At 44.3% G+C, this 13,424-nt stretch overlaps 1 pseudogene; it reads left to right on the top strand.

Moving 5' to 3' along the window:
* Positions 1 to 3,282: 3,282 nt before the first annotated feature.
* On the top strand, positions 3,283 to 3,669 carry LOC109383250 (40S ribosomal protein S24 pseudogene; annotated as a pseudogene).
* Positions 3,670 to 13,424: the final 9,755 nt, after the last annotated feature.

Raw genomic sequence — 13,424 nt, 5'->3', positions numbered from 1 at the left:
TGTCATGATGGGGGATGAAGCAAAGACACTCACAAAAGACAACTTCCAGAACTGCTTCAGAAAGTGGCAAGAACAATGGGATAAGTGTGTTCGAAGTGAGGGGGAGTACTTTGAGGGGGATTAATGGCAATGTGTCCTTTACTGTAATAATTTTTTTTAATTTAAACATTCACTGTATTTTTTTTATCACACACACACAGACACACACATGCACGCGCACACACACTATTTGCTCTATTTCTCTGGAGAACCCTAACTAATACAGCCAGGCATTGTGCTAAGCACTTCACAGGCATATTATTTAATCTTTACTGCCCGTTTTATGCGTAATGGGGCAGAAGCTCAGAGCACTTAAGTAACTCACCCAAGTTCACACAGCAGGTGAGTGCCATAAGAGTGTTCTAACCCAGCCACGTCAACTCAGGCCTCTAACAATTTTATGTGCAATGAAAAGCAGGAAGCCATAAATGTATAGTTGAGACACGGCCTCTGAGAACCATGGCAGGGACCCAGAAAGTCCTTGGAAGAAAAACAGAGTTGGAATTTCCCTTGCGACTTTGAAGACTGTCTGAATTGAAGCGAGCAAACTAAGTCCACAGCGTTTGTGTCCCATTGGAAGAAAACAAACCCCAAATGGTGGCTAATGCTCCTGTGTGGTCACTGCTTGGAGGACATCCAAACCAACAGAGTAAATGAGAGCTCAGGAGAGTCCTTTTGCTGTGAAAGACAATGAGTGCATTGTCAAAAGCATGAGGTCTCACACTGCAACCTGCCTGTCCTCTGACAGGTCCCCATCTGCAGGTTCCCAGCCAGAGGGCATGGATGTCAACCATGAGAAAGTTCTCTGTCATCTTACTGTATGACCAACACCTAATTCACTCATCCATCCATTCATTAATGCATTCACCAAGCATTTATGGAGTGCCCATTATGTGCCAAACAATGAGATAGATGCTGGCGTGAAGTATAGCCATACCTAACTTGGAGTCTTTGTGTATGTTTAGGAGTGAGGGGGTAGTAATTACACTGAGTAAGAGTTAGATTTAATCTGTGATGCTGTGATAACTGCATTTTATGCACAGCACAGTGATACCAAGCATTTTGCTAATGATATATGTAGGTATAGATCATTGTATAATGGCCTAATTATATATGTGTGTATATATATATAACTATATAATTATATAATATATCATTTAAATCTCTCTACAACACTCTAAGTTAGATGCTATGATCATCCATAATTTATAAGTACGGGACTTAAAACTTGCTGAGTGAAACTAAGTTTTTGTCCAGGGTCACATAACTGTGAAACAACAAAACTAAGATTTAAAAGCAGGTCCATGTCACTCCCAAGCCCGGAGCTAGCACTATGCATATGGGGCGCAGAGGGTTGAGATCATGAATTCTGGAGGAAAACTACCTGGGTTTCAATGCCAGCTCTGCTATTTTCAGGTTGCATGATCCTAGGCAAATGGCCACCTCCCAGTGCCTCAGTGTCCTCATCTGTAAAACAAGGGCAACAGCAATATCTGCCCCATGAACTTGTTATAAGATTAAAGTGAGTTAATCAATGCAGTGTGCTTTAAAAGTGCTATGCCCATCATCTGAACAGGAGACCTCAAAAGCCATGCAGGGCTGAGCGAGACCAGAGCAGGAAGAAAAATCTGGAGCAATAGAAAAGGAAAGGTATTAGGAAATGGGGATATGGGCCACAAACATTGGGCAGACAAGTAGGGATAAGGGGTCTGAGTTAAGACTGGGCTTAAGGCAATGATTTATATTAAAGTTACCAGAGAATATGTTTCTAGAAATTTTTTCCAGCATTCTGGATATGTTCAAAAAGAGCTCATTTGGAAGAAGGAACCCCATTTGCTTGATCGAAATGAGGTCGTTCTCTTCTATATGCAAAGTGTCTTCTTGGGCATGTTTCCCATGATGGGTTAACTGAGAATGGACTTTGTGTCTCGTTGTTTCTCGTTGTCCCACCATAAACACCTAGATGTATGGACACGATGTATGAAACCACTGTTTTAAGACCTTGACTAATAGGCAGCACAGGAATATGACCCCTGAAAAAGGGAAACTGGTGAGATGAGCCTGGCCATCACCCTTCTCTCAGCCCTCTCTCCAGACCAAGGTCCCTGATGGGGGGAGGGCGGTGAGAAACCCTAGCAGAGCAAGGCCTTCTGGCTGAAGAGACAGAGATCACGTAAGTTCAGGTGCCTGGATTATGGGGCAAAGTGTCAGAATGTTGGATGGTGTGTAGAGAAAGAGCCATCAAAGTTTTCTGTTTGCTGATATGGCATCATTTCTAGGATATATTGTTAAAAAAAAAAAAGGAAAAAAGTGAAAGGGTATAGATAGTATGCTACTTTTTGTGTAAGAAATAAGGGAAAATAAAGTATACGTGTATCTGCTTTTTAAAGAAAAGAAATCACCGGAGGAAGCATCAGAAATCTGCATAAGATCCCCTTGAATCTGTTGCTGAACACTAAGCCATGCATATGTGGGAGAAACTGCAAAGGTAGGGAAGGTACCACGTAGCCTGGAGCATTGTAGTGGGCTAGGAATTAAGGATGTGCTCAATAATAATAGGGGCAGCCCAGAAAGACACCAATTATAATCCTCCAACTGCCAAATATGGGACACTTTGAGGATCATAAAAACTAAGGCCTGTAAAGGCTTATAATTTATTGAATAAATAAGAATTCATGAGATCATGCTGATGCTAAATACATAATAAACCAAAAAGAAAAAAACTAATTAATTAGTAAATAGGGGGAAAAAGAGAGCTCTTTCTCATAGAATATGCTGAGTGCCAATTGATCAATGTGGATGGAGAGGAGGAGTTGGGGAAAAAAATCACTATTTTACAAATATCATAGTAAAGTATAGTACAAGTAAAGCTCCTCAATAGCTTCTAAATCCAGGAGAAAAAGCTTTGTGAGGTGCAAAATATTTGGCAAAATATTTGCATGATTAAAAAGTGCCTCCCACAGATTGTTAATCAGTTGCGGGGGGGCGGGGGCGAGGGAATAATACTCTTACAGTGGAGACACTGAACAACAGCATGACCAGGTCCTTAGCATTCACCTCACCTGTGAAGGACAGTCAGGTAATGTGTGTCTCCAGACAGGACACCTAGGAAGAACACGTGACCTAAGAAGTAAGCCAGCAGGGGGCGCATAATCTCAATCTGCTCTTCAGAAAACTGGGCAAATTCTAATTGAAAAAAGTTTTAAAGATTGCTTGAGGGTCCGCCGCCATCATGAAAACACAGTAACTATCCAGACCAGGAAGTTCATGACCAATCGACTACTTCACTGTAAACACATGGTCATCGATGTCCTTCACCCTGGGAAGACAACAGTACCTAAGACAGAAATTTGGGGAAAACTAGCCCAAATGTACAAGACCACACTGGATGTCATCTTTGTATTTGGATTCAGAACCCATTTTGGTGGTGGCAAAACCACTGGCTTTGGCATGATTTGTGATTCCTTGTATTACACAAAGGAAAATGAACCCAAACATAGACTTGCAAGACATGGCCTGTATGAGGAGAAAAAGAGCTCAAGAAAACAGCGAAAGGAACGCAAGAACAGAGTAAAGGAAGTTAGGTGGACTGCAAAGGCCAATGTTGGTGCCAGCAAAAAGAAGAAGTAAAGATTCATCAGTGACTTTATCTGTGGTGATTGAGCAGGGTTTTCGTGAGGACTAATAAACCAAGAGCTTAAAAAAAACGTTCTGTAAAGTAACTGGACTATTTTCTTTAAAAATGTCAGTATCAAGACAGACAAAGAGGGGCTGAGGAATTTTCTTATTTATTAAGAGAAACTAAAGAGACATGACCATTAAATGCACTACTAGACCCTGGAGGGAGAGAAGTGCTATAAGTGATATTATTGGGTAATTGACATAGTTGGAGTCTAAACCACAGGTTGGAGTATATAAATGGAGCGTGCACTGTATAACGTATTTTATAAATGTTAAGTTTTCTGACTATGATAACTGCATTGTGGTTTTTGTAAGAGAATATCATTGTCCTTAGGAAATGCACCCTTCACAGTTGAGGGTATCATGATGTAGCAACTGCTTTCAAATGCTTCAGAAAAAAATTGTGCATGGGGGGAGGAGTGGTGGTGTGAAAAGAGAGAGACAGAGAAAGACAGAGGGAGAGATAGAGACTATAAAAATGTAGAGAAAAATTAAAATTGATTAATCCCAGGCTGGCCAAGTGGCGTGTTGGTTAAGAGCTGGCTTGGGATGCCAGCTCTCAGCAGCAGGGCCCTGGTTCAGATCCCACATGAGGGCCAGTAACACTGCGCCCTCTGCAGCTAAGATGGTGAACAACAGCTCAACCTGGAGCTGGGTTGCCATGAGTCGCCGGCGATGGTGTAGGCTGCAGCCCCTGCTGCAGTGGGTTGCCATGGGCTACCGTCTGTAGCCAGCAGCCAGCGTGAGCGGCCAGCAGCTGCAGTGAGTGGCCGTCCAGAAGCCGGCGACTGATCTGCCTCACCTGGGAAGAGCGCAATGATGGTGCCAACTTGGGCCAGTGAAGCAACGTCCTCCACAACTAGACTGAAGAACAAAACGACAGCAACTTGTCTGTTCCCCTTCCCTCAATTCCCCAGCACTGTTCCCATCCCCCAATTCCCCAATAAAAATCTTTAAAAAAAAAAAAGTAATAGCACAAACCGCGATTATTTTTGCACCAACCTAATAGACGCAGAGACTGGTGTGATGCACTTTGAAGATAGAGGAAGGAGCCACAAGACAAGGAATATAGGCAGCCACTAAAAGCTGAAAAAGGCAAAGAAACAGATTCTTTTCTCAGAGCCTCCAAAAGCAACCAGCCCTACTGACACCTTGACTTGACAGCTGGGTGAAACTTGAAACTGATTTCTGACCTCCAAAACCGTTGTTTTAAGCCATCAAGTTTAAGATAATTTGTTACAGCAGCTATAGGAAGCTAACACATTCCTCTACCTTTCCTTTTTTCTATTGCACTTATCATCTAATATTATGCCATATAATAATACTTTGTCTCTCTCCTCCCCCTAGAATGTAAGTTCCACAACAGCAAGGATATGCGTCTGTTTTGCTCTATTCACGCACCTAGACCTGTGCTTAGAATGTAGTAGGTGCTCAGTTCATGTCTGTTGAAGATCTGATATTCATGCCTTTCTTCACCTTCCTTCTCTCCAGCTGTCCACATTCTAGTCATCCTTCCAGGCTCAACTAAAACCGTATACTCCATGAAGCCTCTTCAGGTCAATAGTTGTCTCTCCCTTCTCTGAACTCCAAGAATGTCCACCTTCTGTTCCATTTATTCACACTGAGTCCCAGTGGCCCGCATGTGATGTGAGCACAGACTCTGAAATTACACAGCCTGGTTTCAGACTTGATTCCATCACTGATTCATTGTGGGACCTGAGCAGAGGGCAAATATGCTAGTTAGTTAAGCAGTTCATGGGGCTAAAATTCTTGGCATGTAGTAGATGCCCAATAAACATTAGTCTCTATAGTAGACACCCTATAATTGTTGCTAAGAGTGTTATTTCTGCCTTGTCATGTCTCTTTTGATGCTTTTTAACTCTCCTCCTTTCCTGTTACCTTTCCTCTTACTAGATCAGGAGCTTCTAGGAGAGAACCTTGGCTGTCCTGGTACCCTCAAGGCACCCAGTGGGACCCAGGAAATGCACCAGGTACTCATGAAAGCCCAATGGTAGGTCTCCTGATCCGTTAACCTGGAGTCAGTTTACAGAAGTTGAATGGATCTGGGTAAATCAGCCCTGGGGGCACACTGACTCAGAAAGGGGACACTTGAGGAGCTTGGAATATTTGAGGTCACAGGAACATCCCTTATGTGGCAAAACCTTAACTTTCAGAACCGAGGACCCCACAATAGCTCAAATGCCTATAACACTAAGTCTTTTCCCTCTTTATTCTCCATTTACCAGATTTCCCTAGACCTGTGTTCTCATCCACAAAAATCCCTTCATAGACTTCCAATTACCCCAGCAAGCCTCCCCCAAATATGTAAAAAGGTTTGTCTTTCTAATGATTAACCTAAAAAGAAGAAAGATAAAGCCACCAGCTGTGGGTAGAAAAACTAACATCCAAATTCAATTCTGTATTATGGAGCGAGCTGGCTCTGCCTGACATCAAGGACTCACGTGCTTTCCACATACCTGCATGCACTTTGGAGTTCATGTCCATGACTCATGTTTAAACTGTCTAATCATAACAATAATAGCTGTCCTTTGGGGGGAATTGACTTGGTTCCACACACTTTGCAGCATACTTTGCATACATCATCTAAATTTCCCTAACAGCTCCATGAGGTATGTGTTCCTCGCCTCATTTTACAGATGAGATCACCAAGGCTGAGACATTAGAAAATCTGGCCTTGGGCCTGTGATTGTAGCCATTACACATATTGCATAGTCCATGACAGTGATTATTTTAACTGGATTTTTTTTCTCTGAAGCCTAGTGTTCCTGGCCTGACACAGGATCTGGCAAAGGTGGAAAGGGAGTGGGTGGAAGGGCCAGTGCTGGAAATGAGGCAGCTGCAACAGGCTCACTCCTGGATGGGAGAGGCAGGGTCATAGGAGGGAGCCAAGTCTAACACTGGGAGGTCCCTGCAAGCTGAGCAGCAGAGGGCTGAAGCCGGAACTCAGACAAGGTGCAGGGCAGCTGCGCCTGAGAAGCGTGGAGGTGGTGCCTCCAATTCTGGCCAGTGGCATTGGTCTCTCGGGCTGCCTTTAACAGTCACCAGTTCTCATGGTGGCTCCTGCCTAGCAATGACCTTAACGTCACCTCTTGTCATCTGGCAATTAGTAATAGTTTCCAGGGTATGTGTTAGTTTCCTATTGCTGCCATAACAAATGACCACAAATGTAGTGGCTTCTACAACATGAATTTACTATCTTACAGTTTTACAGACTAGAAGCCCAAAAATGAGTGCTAGAGACCAAATCCAGGTCTGCGTAGTGTTGTGCTACATCGGGAGGATCTAGGGGAGAGCCCATTCCCTTGCCGTTTCCAGCTCCTAGAGGTCGGTCTCATTCCTTGGCTCATGGCCCTGGTTTTCATCGGCAAAGCCAGCAACGTAGCGTCTTCCATTATCCTACTGCCTTCTTTTACTGTGACTCTCCTGCCTCCCTCTTATAAGAACTTGTGATTACATTGGGCCCACCTAAAATATCCAGAATAACTGTCCCATCTGAAGATCCTTAACATAGCCAATTCCTTTTTCTCCGTGTTAGGTAAGATATCCCAGGTTCCAAGGTTAAGGGCTTGACTATCTTTGGTGGTGGTGGGAGGGCCAGAGGTATTATTCTTTCTTCTACACAAAGGAAGCAACAGGGGCTCAATAGGTTTTTTGTTTTTTTGGTTTTTTTTTAAAGCTGGCCCTTCTGCTCATCATGGTGCAGTGGGGAGACTATGGGTTTTGAAGCCAGATAGATGTGAGATTTGATTTCCAGCTTCACCATTTATGTGGTCTTGGGCAAATTGCTACACTACTTGACTTCTCAGAGTTTCAGAACCTTCTCGTAGGAATGGCTATAGTACTTTACTTTTAGGGTTATTGCATGTCTTGGAGATAATACATGTGAAGGACATTCCTGAATAAATAAGAAGTCATCATCATTGTCATTCTGATGTTGTTTAAGCAAGTTCTGTGTAGCAGTGGAAATGCTAACTCCAAATGCTTTGAGGCAGGATGACTTCCTGGGCGGGGCCTCCTGGAATGCCACTCTCGCCTTTCTTTGCCAGAAGAAGGGCAAGTGGAACAGCAGATGGGATGTGGTGAGCTGCTCTACTGACCTGAGGATAGAATCAGGCTCTCTCTGGTCATCAGATGGCAGGTCTGTATTGATCCACTTGTTGGCAGTTTCTGCTCAGGTGGCCAATTCCTGGTTTTGGTCCCACTGTGAACTCCATGGACAGTGCTGGCAGCTCAGGTACCTCCTTCTACACACCAAATGATGCCAAGGTGTTCTCCATTCAGTGGAAACAGCAGGTCAGGCCAGGAATATGGTCAATTGCACATCCATTTTCCATTCATGGAACAAAAGGAAACATCTAATGACTTACATATAATATAGTCCTTTGTGTTAAAGTCACAAATGTTTCTCAGAGAAGTCTACATGGTATTGACTATCATAGTCATGGTTGGGAAACTGGTCATCAATCATCACCCCTTCCATTTTACAGAGGAGGATATCTGGGCATCATGCTTCATGTTGCTGGAACAGGAGAAAAGCCTTCTCTCGTCACCTCTTGCAATGTCTCCTAATGTAGATCTCAACTGAGTTGGAATGTTTCAGAAGTTGAGAACCAAGCCTGATGTTTTTCAGTGTGTTCTCTTGCATTTATAAACAGAGCCCCAAAGGGGTGAAATCTGGCCCCTCAAAGTGATGTAACCCCAGATTGAGCATGCGGTGCAACACTATAGAGCAGGGGTCGGCAAACTTTTGAGATGGGACATACCCAAAGAGCCGCATGTGGCTCGCGAGTCACAGTTTGCCGATTCCTGCTATAAAGTAACCCTAACATTACTGCCACCCCTCCGCCCCAGAGAAAAGTACAACCAGGGAAATGTGAATACAGTTACTACAATCACTTTGGAGAGCTGTGACCACAGATTTGGGAACTGTGATCGGTGGAAATAACTGTAAGGTCCAGGGGTAGGAGTCAGTGCATGCAAGGATGGAATGAAATCAGGAGATTGGGCTCTTATAACTACATAGGGAATTCCCCGCACATTTAAGCAGTATTGCCCTACTACCAGATTCGTTTAAAATTCATCCATCTCTTCGCTCATTAATAAGCTCTACAGGGTTTTTTGAGCACCTTCTGTATGCCAGGCATTGCACTGGGTGCCGGTCATTTAGGGGTGAGCAAGACACCATGGTCATTGGTACCTTGGAGGAGGAGACTAAGCACACCAGTGATGTGGCACCTGCAGAGCCAGGGTATCTAATCTACCCTCCTCCCAGAGCATAAATGTTTTCACATGCACTAGCAGGTTTCCACGTCTTTGTTTACCTCACTCACCACCGTTCCCCACTTCACTGTGATACAATCACCCTCATCCTTGGAGTCCTGGCACAAAGCCTCCTTCGCCTTAAAACCTCCCCTAGCTTGTTCTCAGAGTTGTTCACCAACCTCTCTCGCTCTCTCCTCCTTTTCTCCAGAGCTTTCCCCTCTTTCTCTCTCCTTATCCCTCCCTTTATCCCTCTCCATCTCTTTCCCTCTTTCTTCCCATCTCTCCCTTTCTCTCCGCCTTTCTCTCCATCTTTCTCCCTCTCCCTCCACTTTGCCCCCTCTCCCTTTTCTTTCTCTGTTTAGACACAGACACAGAGACACAGATAGAGACACAGACAGACATACAGACACACACACACACAGACATAAGACACAGACACACAGACACACACACAGACATAAGACACAGACACACAGACACAGAGACACACACACACATAAGACACAGACACAGAGACACAGACACACACACACACACACAGACACATAGACACGCAGAAACAGACACTGACACAGACACAGACACACAGACACAGAACCAGACACACACATACACAGGCACAGACACACAGACACAGTTGTAGACACACACACACAGACAGACAGACACACACACACACACACAGACAGACACACAGACACAGACACAGACAGACACAGACACACAGACGCAGACATATGGTGAAGCCCTAAGAAAGATTTTAGGAGCCCCAGAAGAGGAGTATCAAGGGATTAAAACATGCGAAAAGCACAAGATTCAAAGGTTCTCCCTCCTCACCAATTGTTTTCACAGAGCATGCTATGCTCCGTCTAACCAGCAGAGGGCAGGCTCGGATGAACAGAGCACCCCAGCCCTGCTGACAAGCATTTTCATCGGAGCCTTGGGACTGCAGAGATGGATTTTTTACAAAGGGGGGAAAAAAACACCAGAACTAAAAGTCTTTTCCAAATTATCTCACCCATTGTCAACATCCCCTTTCCTGTTCTTAGAGAGTTGTCAATAATGTAGCTGCTCTTTAATAGGAGAATAATGGAAGGGGGTGTTTGCATGAATCAAGTTCCTTTTTCTGTGCACAGATTCTGAAGCCCAATCAGTGACATAATGAACTAGCTGGGACCAAGGAAAGAAAGCTGTGGTTATCGCTTTAATTTTAGAGATTTGAACTGGAAGGGACCTTTGAAAATCATTCTACCAAGGACTAGAAAAGTTTAGCTGATATTACCCAGTAGATCAGGGGCTATAGTGGACACTCACCTATAATATTATCTATCCAACCTTCTCTGTCTTTGGGGGAATAGTTCTTCCCCCAATTGACACCATGTGATTTGCCCAGGAAATGCTATATTCTTACAGACCCCACCCTGTCCATAGTTGATTGGTCCAGAGGTGGGCACCTAACCTAAGTAGGGCCAATCAGAGCCTTCCCCTCAGTTTTTCAAACTAAAAGTGAGGAAGAGAGTAAACATCTTTCTGATGGTGACAGTTGCAAGATGTGGAACTTAGGGATTTTGATGACCATGTTTCCTTATCAGATAAAGGAAGCCAGTCTGTAGAGAGAAGAATGAACTTATGGGCAGAGAGAAGCAGAAAAGAGCACCAGAGAGAGGGGCCTATGGAGGCAGTCGGGTTCCTGGCCCTCGGCTGCCTCAAAGCCCTTCCTGTGATTTGGTTCCTCAAAACATCTTTCTTTCATGTGAGTTCCTGCGTTATTCCCAGTCCTGCAAGAAGTAAATTCTGAGATGAGATGGGAAGTGCAAAGCATCGATGACGGACAATGCCTGTGTGGGGAACTTGTGGAGGGAGACAGAGGGGGCTGGGAGAACTGCCAGACAGACCAAGATGTAGGTCCACCTTTTGTGAAGAGAAGAAAGGAGGGGAGGTTGCGCAGAACAGTCTTGGACTGCAATGCAGTTGTAAGGAATTTCAACAAGACAAATGGAGAGTTCTTGAGCCAAAGCCATCAGTCAGATGGAGTCTTGTGTCTTCCAGAGACAGTCCATCATGGAATCCTGAGAGCAGCTTGTATAGGGTTGGCTGATTAATATAGCACACAGTTAAATTTAAATTTCAGGTAAATATGGCCCAAATATTGCTTTAAATAAATCCCTCTCTATATATACATACACATGGTATCAGCTGTGTTTCAGTCGAGAACCCTGACTAATACATTTTTTATTGGCATATGCATTCACTCTTTCACGCTGCTAAGAAGTCATCGATTATTTTAAGGGACGAATTCAGAAAATAGATTCAGTGGCTTCTATTTGCTCTGCAAACAGGGAAGTTTATTATATTCTTGCTGACAAGACAGCAAGTATGGGATATCTGGTGGCAATTGATGATGATGATGATGATGATGATGATGTGATGATGGTGATGATGATGGTGATGATGACGACAACAACTAACATTTATTGACTGCTTACTCCTTGACAGGCATTGTGCTAAGTGTTTTACGTGTTATCAGTGTGTGTAATAGGTGCTTTTGAGAACATCACCCCACAGTGACAATTTCCAAAAATTGCCTTCAGCTGGAGGGAGACAACTGGCTCATCCCAGGCCATACTCCCTTCGGGGAGGGGACAGCCTCCTTCCAATAAGGTGTTGATGCAGGAAACTCCAGCTCTCTCCCTCCATTTCAAGATACCTCTGAAGGGCCATCCAACTTGAAACTATCCTGTAGGATGGGCTGAAGCCTTTGCTAAGACTGTATTGCAGCCCAGCTTTTCCCTTTGCCCGTTCCTGCTTCCTTCCCTCCCTTCCACTGTTAATCCCCAAAGCACTCCCTAATAAACCTCTTGCCTGCTAATCTCCATCTCAGAATCTGCTTCTCAAAGAACCCAACCTGCAACAATCCCGATGTGAAGATTAAATGAAATAATCCCCATAAAGTGATTTGCCCAAGGCCTGCCAGAGAGCAAACATTCCAACAATGAATTGATCGTTATTATCAGCCACCTACCTTCAGATGTAGGTACTGTTGTTATCGCCATTTTGCAGATGAAGAAATTCAACTTTAGAGAGGTTAAATAACTCACCCAAAATCACTCTGTAGTAGAATTCAAGATGGAGTTCAAATCCAGGTATGTGCCCATTCTTATTAGGCTATCCTGTCTGCTTTCAAGTTATCATTCTGGAGACTTTCCAAATGCAATACCCAGAGGAAGGTATGTGGTAGGCAGGGACTGGGCTGTTGAGGCAAAGTTCAGGACCAACCTGTGTTGGTAAAGAACTACAAGGAAGCACCAGCTACACCCAAGATGGGAAACAGTAAATGGGAAACAACTAGAAGGGGACAGGAAAACAGCCAGGAACCACCAGAAACATGGAGGTCCTGGGAGAACACCAGGACTGTCCCAGAAGGAAGATTTCATAGCACCAGAGGCAAATGTGAGGGAGCAAGTGAGAAGGTTCAGAGAGTTTTTCCTTCAGGGACTTAGATCAAACCTTTATGGAAGCACCTTAAAAAGTTAAATACCCCTGACATCCACTGTAAAAAAAAAAAAAAAAGCCTGAAACAGGATTCAAATCCTATTGCCCGCATAATATTTATTGGTAACAATATTACCTACATGATCCCTGTCTTCACGGAGCCCATAGTTCAGTGCATTGGGAGTGGAAAGGACACAGGCACTCATAGCACACAACTAAATATTACACGATGCAGCTGAATGTCGAGGGAGTAATAATAGAAGGACTAGGCTGCCATAGAAGGTGAGGTTAATTCCTCCCAGGAGGACCCTGGAAGGCTTTACAGAGGAGGTGACATTGGAACAGGACCTTGAAGGATACTAGGGCTCTCTGCGATCAAGGAGAATTTTATAAGACTAGACGAGTTTCAAAGGGGAAGGAAGGATACATGCTGTTATTTGCTTTTCTCCGGGGTGTGGAGAGCCCTCCACGAGGAATAATCACTGTATTGTCTTGTAATAGATCATGGACACTTGGCGCTTTTCATATTTCAACAACTGGGGGAAATCACTGTAAATCCAAGCACTTCAGCCTTTGAAAAGCTTGTCATGGGGCAAAAGAAACCGTCCTTTGAATTCGCATGTCATAAAACCCAGCGGGAGCAGCATGTGCACGGGGAAGGCAGCCTGGATTCAGCTGCGCTGCACAGAGGAAACAGATGTTGGGCTGTATTCGGAGAGACTGTTGACCATTCCTGAGATATTGCGTGATCGTTTCTGAGCCATGTACCCCCAGACTTGAAGGAGCGCCCCGTCTGTAAGCCCTAGTAGCGGCGTTTATGTCTGGACCACAGGAATTCTATCCTCAGGCTCTGACACTGGGGCACTTGAAACCAAACCGGGAAGGTAGCGTCATGCTGACAGCACAGTTACCAACCAGATGCTTTGACG

This window comes from Hipposideros armiger, unplaced genomic scaffold, assembly GCF_001890085.2.
Source record: "Hipposideros armiger isolate ML-2016 unplaced genomic scaffold, ASM189008v1 scaffold_79, whole genome shotgun sequence".
NCBI classification, from domain to species: Eukaryota; Metazoa; Chordata; class Mammalia; order Chiroptera; family Hipposideridae; genus Hipposideros; species Hipposideros armiger.
The sequence above is the reverse complement of the archived record's forward strand: the minus strand, read 5'-3'. Positions and strand labels throughout refer to the sequence as shown.